Source organism: Ambystoma mexicanum, chromosome 6p (assembly GCF_040938575.1).
Source record: "Ambystoma mexicanum isolate Mex_15411 chromosome 6p, UKY_AmexF1_1, whole genome shotgun sequence".
In the NCBI taxonomy this organism is placed as follows: Eukaryota; Metazoa; Chordata; class Amphibia; order Caudata; family Ambystomatidae; genus Ambystoma; species Ambystoma mexicanum.
This window is the reverse complement of record NC_090935.1, coordinates 928,459,838-928,473,841: the sequence shown is the minus strand read 5'-3', so window position 1 is coordinate 928,473,841 and position 14,004 is coordinate 928,459,838.

Genomic DNA, 14,004 nt, shown 5'->3' with positions numbered 1-14,004 from the left:
GCTTCCCCAGTGTCACTCTCCCAGGTAAGGTTTAAGACCTCTCTATGTTAAGACCTCTCCACCCAAGTTGGTTTTAGGCAGTTGTCTCAGGACACCCCCAGGGCCAGTTGTCCTTCAAAACCTTTGGCAGCTCTGCTTTTGCAAGATGCTTCTTAGGCACAATATCCCCAGTTCTGTCCAGTTACCCTTTTCCATAGTGCAAGTCCTTTTTACTCTCCAAGCCCCTCCCATGGAAACTTAATATTAGGAAGTGCTAACGTATGATCTTGAGCCAGGATTGGACAGTTACATTTTTCGCCACCCCCAAAGTCCTACCCCTCTATAAGGATTAGTTCAAGAGTCCAGAAGAGAAATATTGCAACTCCCCTTTGAGATTCTTTTTTTTTCATGTTCAGTTTTACCCTCCAAAAAGTCCAATTTGGCAAACCTTTAAATTTTACAAATAACTGCCATGATATATAGATATTAATGTTCCCTTCCACATGACGGATCACTAGAAGTTATTTTCATTTCTGCACCTTATTGCATTGGCGTGCTAGGATTTTTCACCCTTTACACAAAAAGTATAATAGTTGTGAATATGACGTTTAATATCCAGATACCTAATTTAACAAGCCATCAGCTCGCTAAGATTCATGTTTCTAACATTTTCAGGGCAGCTAGAAACACCTTTGGGATTGTCACAGGGTTAAACAACTTCAAATACAGATACAAATGACATCAGCACCATTGTCTTGATAACAGCTTTAAAATGAGACACAAAAGCAAACTTTTTGGTTACTATTTCTCTCATGCGCCCTTATGCTTTGAGAAGAAAAGAAAAAATCCACCAGACTCTCCTTCTCTTGATTTTTTAAAATGATGGATATCTTTTATTGAAACTCCTTAATTGTACTCTTTATGTTGCCCTTTGTGATTACACGTGTTTCGACAAACACATTGTCTTTTTCAAATCAGGGCTGATTTATAGAATAAATTCCAAAACACATAAACAATTAACAAATTTCAAAAATTAACCAAAACATGTACGGTCAAGTCCAAATGAAATTGCAAAATAATATGTAATCCATTTTTTAACATTCAGTATAAACAAAACATTTTTTCCATTACAATAGATGGCCATTTTGGGAGGGGTAAAGGGTCGGAGTGTTGAGGGTTACGAATAAAACACAAAACATAACCTAAACATATAGAGAGAGATGTTTGCAAGAAAATGTATTAGTTAGTTACCACTTTCATGTTGTTCATAAAGTGTAAGAATGTATTAGGTTTTATATTTTGGTAAATGTAAGTGGTAATTTATATCTTCTTACCTAATGTTTCCTGTTCAATACTCATATTGCTTTAGTCTGTCTCTATTGTTAATAACGGGTTTGTCATGGGTTAAATCCCTGTGAATTAAAAAACACTACATGTAACACCAGGGTTTATACTTATCATTTATTTGCTCAATAGTGTTTGGAAAATGAATCCAAATGTGTCCCAAAATTAATTTGAACGTACTCATAAATTCTTGACTAATCTGAATAAAATGGAACTCGCAGTAGTTAATTCTGCTTTAAAAGGTCCTTGTGTGCCCCACGATATACTTCCAGAAATAATTATAAATCACTTTCTCTAATTTTGCCGTTTAGTTTCCGCACCTCCATGTGGACTCACGTGTCCACATTGAAATTAATGCAGCCCCCTCAGGGGACCCTCTCGCATGCTTACCTGTGGCCGCATGTCCTGTTCCAAGTAGTCCTAGTGTTTCTGTCTCGTCTCCCTGTTTACATTACTTCATGTTGGTTTGTGGGATAGCAAGTCCCACAACTATGTCTATTGCGGTCACCATGTTGATTCACTTAGCTAACGTGCTGGCCCTAATAATAATGCAGGTCCTGTTGTGTGTACTCTATATTGAAAAATAGTATCAATCGCATGTGCGCATATTTGAAACAATGAAAATATCGAATTAACGCCCAATTTTTAAATCGAAAATAATGGACCAAAATTCACTCCGTCTTCAACACATTATTCATGTTAATCCTTGGGTATTTGAAATATTATTTCCTTTTAGTGTTTTGAGCACTACCTACACTAACACTGACACTAACTCGTCTGCTAGTTTCTTTTGTACTGTTTGTGATTACTACTTCCCTTTCGGTTTGTCCTTCTTCTGTTTCCATACCTCCGGCCATCTTGTGGGCAAACGGCATTGAAATATTGAAGTTCTATAATGATGTGCACTTTGAAAGTAATTTACTTTGTTTAATACAAATAATTTGAAAATTAATCGGTGGCCCCATTGCTACGAAGCAAGTAATTGTTTTTAATTGAAACATTTTTAGGGGTTTCAATGCTGCTCTCAAAAAAGCCATACCAAGGGAAAAAGCTAATGGTTATAGTGTTAGAATCCGATTTGAAAATGCTAATTTCCTTTAAGTAACAATAGTACAATGTCTACAATCCCATGTATTAAAAATTGAAAAGAATAAAATTCACAGAAAGAGGCCATTTCATGGTCTGAATTAAGACCCCTTTCAACTGTACGTAATTTACAAATTAATTTTGCTTCCTCTTGTCTAAGTTTGGCTTCTTGATCACCTCCTCTTGGTCCTAGAGTCCCTTTTTTGAGCCCTATGCATTTGAGTTCATGTTTGTCTGTTAATTGGTGATTCCTTTGCCAATGTTGTGCAAGGGGTAAGTTTGTGTCTTGGCTTCCAATGGTTGAGAAATGCTGCCTTATCCTAGTCCTGAGTTCTCTAATTGTGCTCCCTATGTAGATTTTCTTACAGTGGCAAACAATCGCATAGACCACAAACTTGGTTTTACAATTAATGGAGTCTACAATTTTTTCACTTATGCCATGTGTGTCCTTGAAAGTTATTGTGTTGGTTGAAGCGTGTCTGCACATCGAACATGTGCCACATTTTCGAAACCCTGCCGGTGGTGGTGGAAGCCACATAATGGGGTTCTCTTTTTTATCTTCTGGAAGAAAAGAAGGACTCAAAGTGTTTTTGATGGTTTTCGCATGTCTGTAGATCAATGTAGGATCTGTTCCTATGTATTTTTTCACATGTGGGTCCAGTTGTAACAAGTGCCAATTCTTTCATAAAATTTTTCTCAGTATCTTGTTGTTGGCACAGTAATTTGTGATGAAGTTAATTATTTTTTCTTCTTTTTCTTCTTTTCTCACTGATTTAAGGTCTGTCAGTTTAAGAGCACTTTCTCTGTTTGATTTGGATGCTTTCTCTTGTGCCTGTAATATCGTCTTGTTTCCATAGCCTCTTGCTCTGAATCTGCTTGTTAATAATTTACATTCATCGTCAAAAACGTTCTGTTCACTGCAGTTTCTACGTGCTCTTATAAAATCACCCTTCGGTATATTCTTGATCACAGAGTTATAGTGGCAGCTTGTTGAAAATAAAGTTGAATTTGCCTCGGTCGGCTTCCTAAAGGTTCTAGTGTTGAGGTGGTTTTGTGCAACATATATGTTCAGTTCTAAAAAGTTTATCTCTTCTTTACTTTACTTTGAAGAATTGACCATTGAATATAAAGATGTTGTTCTGTAGTGTCAATAATAACATTTCTTTTAGCATACTGACGGATTGATAATTTGATGCTGTTTCTTGCAAAAAAGTGTAATCAATTGTTTCTAATGCGGTGTCGTGCCTTATGGATGTGTACAATGCTCTTACATCCCAAGTTGCTAATAGGAAATTTTCTTGCCATTCAATTGCACCTAGTTTGTTTATCGTTGCAGTTGTGTCTCTCAAGTAAGATTTCGTTTTCATGGCCAAAGGTTTAATGATGTTATCTATGTAGTGTGCCATAGTCATAGTCGCCCAGCCTATACCGCTTAGAATTGGCCTTCCTTCTGGAATTGTGTCATATTCCTTATGTATCTTTGGTAAAAGTATACTGTTGGAATGGTAGGTTTCATCAGTGATGAGTCCTTGTCTGTGCCAAGATGTAATGGCTTCTTTAAGTTCCATTACTATCTCCAATTTTGGATTGGATTTCAATTTGGTGTAACAGCATGGTGTATTAATGTGGTTCATTGCCATTTGACGTAATCTTCTCTGTTCATTATGACTATTCTTCCACCTTTATCGGCTCCTTTGATTACCAAATTTTTGTCTTGTCTCAATTCAAAAAGTGCTTGTCTTTCCTTGTTTGTTAAATTGTCAAAAAGTTTTTTTGATTCAGATTTGTTTTTCCTCATTGAATCAGTATGATTATTTAAATCTTTCATCACTGCTTTGTAAAAAGTATCCACTAGGTTATCCGGCATCAATTGGGGAGTAAATTTTGATTTTTGTTTCAATTCTTTGACGGAAAGGCTGGTTTGATTTATTTGGAGTTCATTTAATGTCTCATGTATTGGTCTGTATTGGTCTGTCTTCTGCTTCTTGTATGGCTCTCAATGTGTATGTTGTGTGTATGTTGGTCAAATCTTCAATAGTTAACTGACTTTCTTTGACTCTCACTTCCTTGGTCCGATAGTCTGTTATTTGAGTATTAAAGTATTTTTTTAATTTCAATTTTCTTACAAATTTAAACAAGTCAATGTGAACTTCTATGTTGTCAAAGGTTGTGGTCGGTGCGAAAGAAAACCCTTTGTTTAATAATGAGATTTCCTCTGGTTTGAGCTGATGGTTTGATATGTTCAGTATCAGATCATTTATATGTGCTTTTTTGCTGCTTCCCTTGTTTTGGCTCTTGTCAATCTTCAGAGTCTTCTAAAGCATCTTGCTTTCCTGAGTCTACCACTCCCACGTTTCCCCCTCCTCTTGTGGGTGATTGTTGTTGGATTGTTTGTTGTGGCAATAAAAAATGCACTTGTTTTTGATTTTGATAGGTGAGTCTGTTTCCTTTTTTGTACCTTTTAATTTGGTTTAAAAAACCTTGTCCTTCTGTTGTCTCGATTGTGGTTTCCTGATCTCCTTCAGAGTCTGCATCTGAGCTCCCTGGGGAAGTGTTCGGTGTACTTTCATGCGAGGATGGTTTGGTGAGTAGTTTATATTTGTCCTGAAAGGTGTACACCTTGTCATCCTCATAGTCTCTGTTATCTCTGAAAAATGTTCGCATTTTTCTTAATTTGATCTCATCTTGATATTCTTTTAGGATCTCAAACATCTTCTGGTAATTTTTCTCTTTGGTTACTTCCAGGGATTTGGCTTCCTTGATTTCTGTTTTAGTTTCTTCAATTTTAACTGTTATTCTTAACCCGTTATCAACAATAGAGACAGACTAAAGCAATATGAGTATTGATCAGGAAACATTAGGTAAGAAGATATAAATTACCACTTACATTTACCAAAATATAAAACCTAATACTTTCTTACACTTTATGAACAACATGAAAGTGGTAACTAACTAATACATTTTTTTGCAAACATCTCTCTCTCTCTGTTTATGTTATGTTTTGTGGTTTTTTCGTAACCCTCAACACTCCGACCTTTTACCCCCCCAAAATGGCCGTCTATTGTAATGGAAAAAATGTTTTGTTTATACTGAATGTTAAAAAATGGTTTACATATTATTTTGCAATTTCATTTGGACTTGAATTTCATTTGGACTTCACCGTACATGTTTTGGTTAATTTTTGAAATGTGTTAATTGTTTATGTGTTTTGAAATTTTTTCTATAAATCAGCCCTGATTTGAAAAAGACGATGTGTTTGTCGAAACACGTGTAATCACAAAGGGCAACATAAAGAGTACAATTAAGGAGTTTCAATAAAAGATATCCATCCTTATACAAAATCAAGAGAAGGAGAGTCTGGTGGATTTTTTCTTTTCTTCTCAAAGCATAAGGGCGCATATGAGAGAAATAGTAACCAAAAAGTTTGCTTTTGTGTCTTAATCAAAACGGAGTTGAGGAACCGGAGATTCGTGGTTATAATCACATGTGACCACGAAAAAGTGAAAGGTCTTAACAAAACAGTGTAGTATCTGGAAACTGTAAGGGCACTGAGGTTTTTCAAAGGGAAGCCCAAACAAATAAGGTTCCTCGAAAAGTATTTTCTATTAGCTTTAAAATGAGACCTGTGCCGAGTCTGTGAGTCTCAAAGTTTCCACATTATTACAGAAAATAGAATTTGCAATGAAAGCCTATGGCCACACAATTAACATATAGTACATTTAGTTTCACATCATAGCCCCATTTCCTGGTTTCATTTCCTTAAAATCACGTGGTTCAAAGTCTGTTGGGCTACAATGTTGATATAGTATGCTATGAATGCATTAGCTCTCGTTTTTCAGGGCTAATGGTCATTTTTATTGCTCCTGCCAGAGACCAAGCCCTCAGATAGATTGATCCTTCCTTCAGGGTTCTGCATATCAACAGACTGTCACGGTTTTATAATATGGCACACTCCAGCCAGGGACTCCTTACCCGACAATGAAAGCGGCGCACAATAAAAATGCTTTTTATCTTTAATATACTACAGATTCTTTCTGAATAGGCCTCCAACCCGCCTCACACCCAACCTTCACAAACACCCTGTGTCACAATGGACTAGGAACCAGGCTGGTGTGTATCAATAAGACATTTAATAATGTATTATTTAATAAACAGGGACAAATACTCAAAATACAGCAGCCACCAATATGTGGAAACACAAATGCAATGATTCCTACAGAACAATTGGTTCAGATATCCTCTCACAATTTACATTGATCTTTAATGGCAAAACAGGAAAAAGAGCAGTTTTTAATCAGGTTTAGCACTCCCTCCTGCAACACTCACCCCCAAACTTCAGCTAACTTAATTCATTTGAATGGAAGGCAGTGGCAAGGAATAAAGCAAGGAGTAAGGATAGACGGAGAAAATTAGATTTGGAATAAAGCCCACGACCCCAAGATGCGAAGCTAGAAAAGAAAGTGAAACGCATTTTTGGAGGAAAACGGCAGAATTGGATTTTGATTATTCCTCAAACGGCTACTCACAACTGCAATGAGACAGAATGAAAAGAAACTTGTTTTGCTATACTTGAGGAGATAGGGAAGCTTAGAGTATATTAATCAGCACACTAGAGCAACATGGAAAGAAACAATTGGTTTTGGGAGAAAGCAAATACAAAGGAAAAATACAAACAGCAAATGGAAATTCGTTTTACATGGGATTTACAATGACAGGTAACTGGGGAAGGGGTATAGCTTTCAAAATCTGAAATTGGTTTTCAAGGACAAGGACAGAGGTACATAACCAATAGCATTCTAGACAAACGGGTTGCTCTCAATGGGACTACGGTTTGTGTTTTTTAATAGGACAGATGCAAATTAGGAGTTTGTGGGGTGATGCAAACAATACACGGGTAAATTCTGTTGAGGCTGTACTTTAATGAATATAGTTATTAAAGAAAGACACTAGGGACAAGGGAGTTAATTTAGAATTTTAACTAACTCGTACTTTGAAATTCAATGGGGAATTAATTGATTTACTTCAAAATAATGCTAACGATTTATACAGACAACAGACAAATGAGAGATTTATCAAAGGAATACATTAACATACACAAGCTAATACAGTTTCTTCTATGGGAAGCTGAATGAATTATACTGACAATTTGGGACTTTCAATGGGATTTTCAATGGAGTTATCTGCTACTTACAAAGTGAGCCTCGGTTTGGGATTCTGGAAAGCCAGCTGGTTCACAGGACACTCTGGACTGCTAGGGCATGGGATCTTGTCACTGTACTCTCCTGGATGGGATTCTGGACAGCCAGCTGGATCTCAGGACACTCTGGACAGCTAGGCAAGGGGTCTGACCCTGCACTCTCCTTAGTATAGTTCAGTTGCCTCCTCTCCGTCCTCCTTCTCCTGTCTCACCGGATTCTTGTGTGTATCTTTCTGTCCAGGACAGTCCCCCCTTATATAGCCCAAATGACATCACTCACTTTACAATCTAGGGGGAGTACTCTATAACGACTCCTACCCTGGGATAGGGCAGCTTACCATTCCTCTCTCCGCCCCCTGGCATCATTGGTTCAAGGGGAGAAAGCACCAACTGTCTGTTTGGCATGTATTACATTTCCTTGTTCTCAGGTCAACTTTTTACCAAAACGGAGTTATGCCTCATAACTTCATACTTATAGTCGCCCCAGCCAGGTAAACCAGATATATAGTTGTGGCTGGTCATGGGGAATTCGATAAATCAATTGCCAAATCCGTGCGATGTAGCATGGCCATTTTGTGCATATTTGTCTTTTTCACACAATGTATAACAGTTATAACTCTGCAAATTATCAGGCATATTCATAATTTCCATCTCCATCTTTCCACCAACTGTCATATTTGTCGCATTTTTAAATCAGCCAGAAACTAGACTTTAATGGCTGTTTCAGTCCACAAAGTCCTAGGAACCACACTCTCTAAAATCTGCCTTGAAATTGCATGGTGAAATAGCATAAAATGAAAGTATTTCTTATTCATAGTGCTGTGAAAAATACCTAAATTGCAATCAATCTTTAAATGTCAATTGAAAGAATCTGTCCTTCTCTGTGGTGGGGTGCAACATTCCCCACAGCCCACTGTCTTCCTGGGTCAGCTTTCAACCAGAGATTTGTACGGCCCTCTTTGAAGTCTGTCAGTTCATCTTTAGTAGAGGTTGCAGAAAGGGTTCACCCCTCCTAGTCATGCTCCATCCACACTTCGCTTTCTTTGTCCTCCCTGTGCCCCTGCCTTAGTGTCTGGCAGAGCAGGGAATTATGTCACCCTTAATCACATTAAAGGTCACGGCGGAATAGTTCACTGGTAGGTGAGACTTTCAGTGATAGCGGGGCATTTCCTTCTGGAGTTTCTTGCTTTAGGTCAAACTAGTTTGTCCAGTGTTGACGGACACTTCAAAGTTGATTGCAGCCTTGTGTGGGAAACATAATGTACCTTGCGTTAGTCAATCTCCCGCCACATGGATTTCCCTGAAGCAGTGCTGTCTTTTCTCTGTGGCTTTTAAAAGTCATTTTTCTTTTGCCGTGTGGAAAATGCTGCAGTTCACATGGAAGGGAAAACAAACCTGTTTCTAGTGAAGTGTTGGATTTCTTGCCCCTCATGTGAATTAAAAGTCAAACAAAGCTATTATTAGATGTAATGCATACTTCTTGTCATTGAGATCAGAGCAATCAGGGCCCTTTTTGGTGAAATGGTTAACTTTTTGTCATTCAGATGGAATGAAAGCAACGTAGAGCCGTTCTTGGTGCAATGTTTTAACTTTTCCACACATGTGCCAGGGAAAGCAAAGCCCAGCCGTTTTCTGGTGGCAATGTTTAATGCAGCTTTTCAGGTGACAGGGATTTCTGTTTAGGTCCTGTAAATGCACCCCAGAAGGCTCAGGAATTGAAACTCAAAGCCATCCATTTCCTGGGCCCACAAAAGCCTCATTTCACCTGAAAAAATATCCAGTTCACTCTATGACATGTATTTAGCATGAGAAACAACCTACTATTCCGTTTATTCCATGATATATTTATTTTAGCATGGGAAACTTTTTCTTAATGTCTTCATTTGACTGAAAACACATATCTAAGGCCCTTTACATGAGACTATTTCTAGGCTAGTGAATGCCACATTTTCCATTGAGAATGAGCCTTTCATTCTTTTGTGGCAGATACAAGTTAAATGCTGCCTCCGGCCTCTGTCAGCCAACACAGTGATGTGCCTTTTTCCATGTTACAATCGGCCTTGTGTCAACTGCAGAAATACTTACATTTTAATTTGTTAGGCCCATTTAGCAGGATTGAAGTTTTAAGGCTGGCGTTTCATTCACGAGCGGGCCTAGCCATAAGAACAATGTATTTTGCAGTAATGCCTAACCTGGCCTTGAATTTATATCTGTTAGGGCTGTGATTAAACCCCACAATATGAATCATAATCATGTGATTTGAATTCCTACAGCTCATCTTTGGTGATTAAGATTTTGTTTGCTAATATAATGAAACAGTTTGATTTCTTACATTTTGACTCTGTTTTCTAGATTGACTTTTTCTTCTCTTTAAAAGTGATTATTTAAAAATAAATTTCTAAATGGTCTAAAGAACACATGTGGGCGTGATAGGAATCGTATTCCTTTTTTTAATAAACAATACTATTCAAATATATACCAATATAGATGCAATAGCAGTTTCATTATCTGTCTATGTCATAACATTGGACCAATGTGTGTTGCAGATTTCTAATTAAACCATTTTCTTCTACTATGAACCAGAGGCAGCTCTCGAGTCAATAACACATACAAGTCTATTTGTAATTAACTGGGGGGGGGGAGTTTCCTCTTGTTGGTTAGAAAATCAAAACAGACACAGACAGAAGAGAACATTAACAATCCCTGCAAATCCTAATTGAGACAGTGCTGGATATGGGACCACAGTAGTATGTTTAGAATTGTTTTTTTTAGGAGGAACTACTTTCTGGTCATGAGTACCAAGTGTTATTTACAGAGCTGCCATCATTATTCGGTTATTTACTGCTCGGTGTGTGTGTGTGTGTGTGTGTGTGTGTGTGTGTCTGTGTGCATGCTTGTGTGTGTACCAAATGATATATTCCATCAATACGGTGCGCCTTATCACAAGTCTGGGATGATCAGATTCTGTGTGCCTTATACTCATATGTCTTCATTTAATAGCTCTATAGTCTGTACCTTTGTGGATTCTTGGTAATCTGAGGTTGTGATTGGACATACCTGGCGGACATTAAATTCTGTTAGCATTTTGAGAACACAGAGATATTTAATGATTGGCAAACTCTGGGTGATCTATCACAAATTATCACATCATTGCTCCTTGATGAATTCTGCAAAGTTATAGACTTGGATAATGTATCCATCTAATGTGGCAGCTATGGATTATGCAATCTAACTTTGGGGATATTCCGTCCACACAATTAAGCATACAAGCTAGAAAACTACTTGTTACCTCTATGAATGCGACCATTGCAAGACAAGGACATTAGAAAAATGGGATATCCCAAAACTAAATATACAAGAAAGGTCAGCGATATTTAAACAGCGTTCATTGGGCTTTTGAGTTAGACTTGCAATAATTGAAAGAAAAATGGGCTGAGGATTCAAATTTAAGTGAAACCATCTTAAACAATTTCATGTCTCTGGATCACTGGTAAATATAAAGAAACAACCAGAGACACCGGATGACCTTACAGTATTCAAGGGATTTGAAAATCAATTGCCAAGCGCAGGTCAAAGGGTTTCCCATTGGTTTAACACAATGAATTTAAGGAAGGCCAGGGTAGTGAAAATAAAGAATCCAAATGCCAGAACTATCGCTGACTGCAGTTGCTATAGATTGATCTGGACTTATGTTGTAACTGTTAAAAGAGTATTTATTGTGTATGGGCTAGGCTATTAGTTTTGTGTTTGTAATACAAAAACAATAATTGTCCAGTAGAACTTTAGTATTATTATGTGTGCATGTTTTATGATTAGTAATAAAGTTTAGATTGATTAATATGTATCCCTAGCATGTATTGTGTGAGGAACTATTTAAACAGATGTACGAAGATCATATCTTATTTAATTAAGTAATATGATTTGTGTTTTACTTTTGGTCAATGTGTGGACTGGTTACCTTGCTAACAGGTGTGGATCTGAGGACTGACCATTGAGGTTGAATTCCTTAAAGCAAATATCCCATAGAGACTATTTAGTTAAGAGATGTTGAAGAGATGTTGAAGAACAATGGCAACTGAGCGTAGTCAGACCTGCTTTTTAAGCGGCCAAAGCGTCCTTTGCTAGTAAATCTGCGTCGAAGCACAGCCATGTTTTCATCTGTTATCATATCAGGACATTTCCCTATAATGTGCACTGCTTATTAGCGTGCTTCCAGATCTACTTCTTGATGTCCATGGTGGCCGATGAAATACATCACAGCGAGAGCTGGAGGCATGTCATGTTCAGGCCTAGGTGAAACATCATTCAGCTGACAGGCTGTTTCTTAGCTGTGTTCAGCTGTGTGCCTGATTGTGCACATGCACATATGAAATCCAGCGTTGTTAGGAGAACTCCAGAGTGATGTTCTCTAAATGTAGGAGAAACCACACTGCTGGGATTCTACTGCACATTATGCTGCTGTTTAATGCAGTGCATAATGTTATAACACATGTTTTAGTACCAGGAGACTGAGGTAGCAAACCCACAGTGATGTCTGCACACTATTGACTAGCGAAAAACAGTATTCATTATAGAAACACTTTTCAATGCCAAGATTTATATCATAATAGAAACGTAGTCAGCGATAACATATGTGCAGTAAACAATAAGTGGTGGAAAAATGTAACAAGTTATCAGGCAGACATCAATGGCCAATGCATTTCAGACTAAAAGTGGTCCTTTTTCAGGGCTGCGCATGTATAACAAGATTTCTTTTTCTTTTTTCTTGTTAGACTCCACCCTGAAGAAGGACCACATGTGGTCCAAAATGCATTCACATTGGCCATGTCTGCCTGATCACTGATTTCTCTAACATTGTTTGTTTAATGCACTTTATTTCTCCGACTACGTTTGTAATGAACTTGAACCTTCCTTCTGGTTTTTCAGAGCTAAAGTGAAAAACTGGCTCATCGACAAGAAACACTAACAGGCCCCAGGCAATTCACGATATTGCTCTGCTGAAACCTATGTACCGTATTACATTTCACAATGCAGTATTGTATCTCATGCACTGTCGCCAAACTGTAACCGCCGGCGACAACTCTATGCTCTTATACTTACTAATATGCAAGTCGACTAACCTGTAACCTATTGTCGACAAGCACGTTGGTCCTATGTACTCTATATGCATGCATTGTAACTCTGTCATAAGCTCTAGAGCCCAGTTACCTAAGGGTTAAGTGAGCTTTATAAATAATAAACTAAAGTAAACTAAACAAAACTAATTTAAATCCTGAAATTGAAAATTGTTTTGTACAAAGAATAGTGTTTTTTCACTAGTAGGTAGTGTGAATCCATAACTGTGGGCTTAATCCATCAGGGGCCGATTATGCGCTGCATGCAAAAATAAAAAAGTGTTCTTTCGTGAAGAAGGCACACTTTCCTTAAAAGTACCATAATCTAAATTTGAAAGAAAGTGGTGGAGGGACATGAAAGTCTCTACTGGCCCTGGTAACCATCAGAAATGCAAGAAGCAACGACTGTGAGGGCATTCTCCTGGCAGAGACCTGCTTTTGCATGTACAAAAATAACAGGAGTTCCAATACAACTCCTGTTAGGTGGCAGTGCTGTTCACCTCCATTGCATATGTTGTCCCTTTCTAAAAATGGCATTTCCTAGCACACATCTTTTGAACTGCTAAAAGCTTAAGGACGTGTTATCAAATTAGAAAAGTGGCAGCCTTTACAGAAATGCTTGTGGTGATATTGGAGCACACGTTTCCCCAATTATGATATATTTTTGCAGCTTTTACTGCAGGAAGCAAGACACCTCCCCTTCAATCCTTCCATCCATCTCAGAATGGTGGTGCTGAAAACTGGAGGAAAGAATGTCAGCTTTCCACATGACGTTTATGATAAATCGGAATCGGACCCTTAGTTGCCCGACATTCGTTTTATATTGTCCTCCCAGTGCGTGGATGGTTTTGTTGGCTTAGACCTACAAATGTGTTATTTTGTTCACATTGTTACCAGTACTGTACGATACTTCTAGGCTGGTGCCCACCCCTCCTCCATAAAACATGCTTTAGTCATTGGGTTTTGACACATGTTTTTATTTTTTTGTATTGTACCTGCTGTTATTGGTCTAGATATCATCCAGAAAGCAGCTAGTACGGAGTCAAGTAGAGGAGGTATTGTATTTACAATAAATACCCTTGTGTGTGCCCTCACAATTATAGACCTTTCACTGCCAAGCGCCTGCATGCCACCCATCATCATCATCCATTGACCTGATGCCGCCAATATCATGGCCTGAATGGTTAGATGATATCATATGTCTGGCTTCATCTCCGAAATGTAATTTGGGTCAGAGATCAAGGCTGCCTTTTTAAGTTCTACCATTGTAGTGCTGTCAAGAAC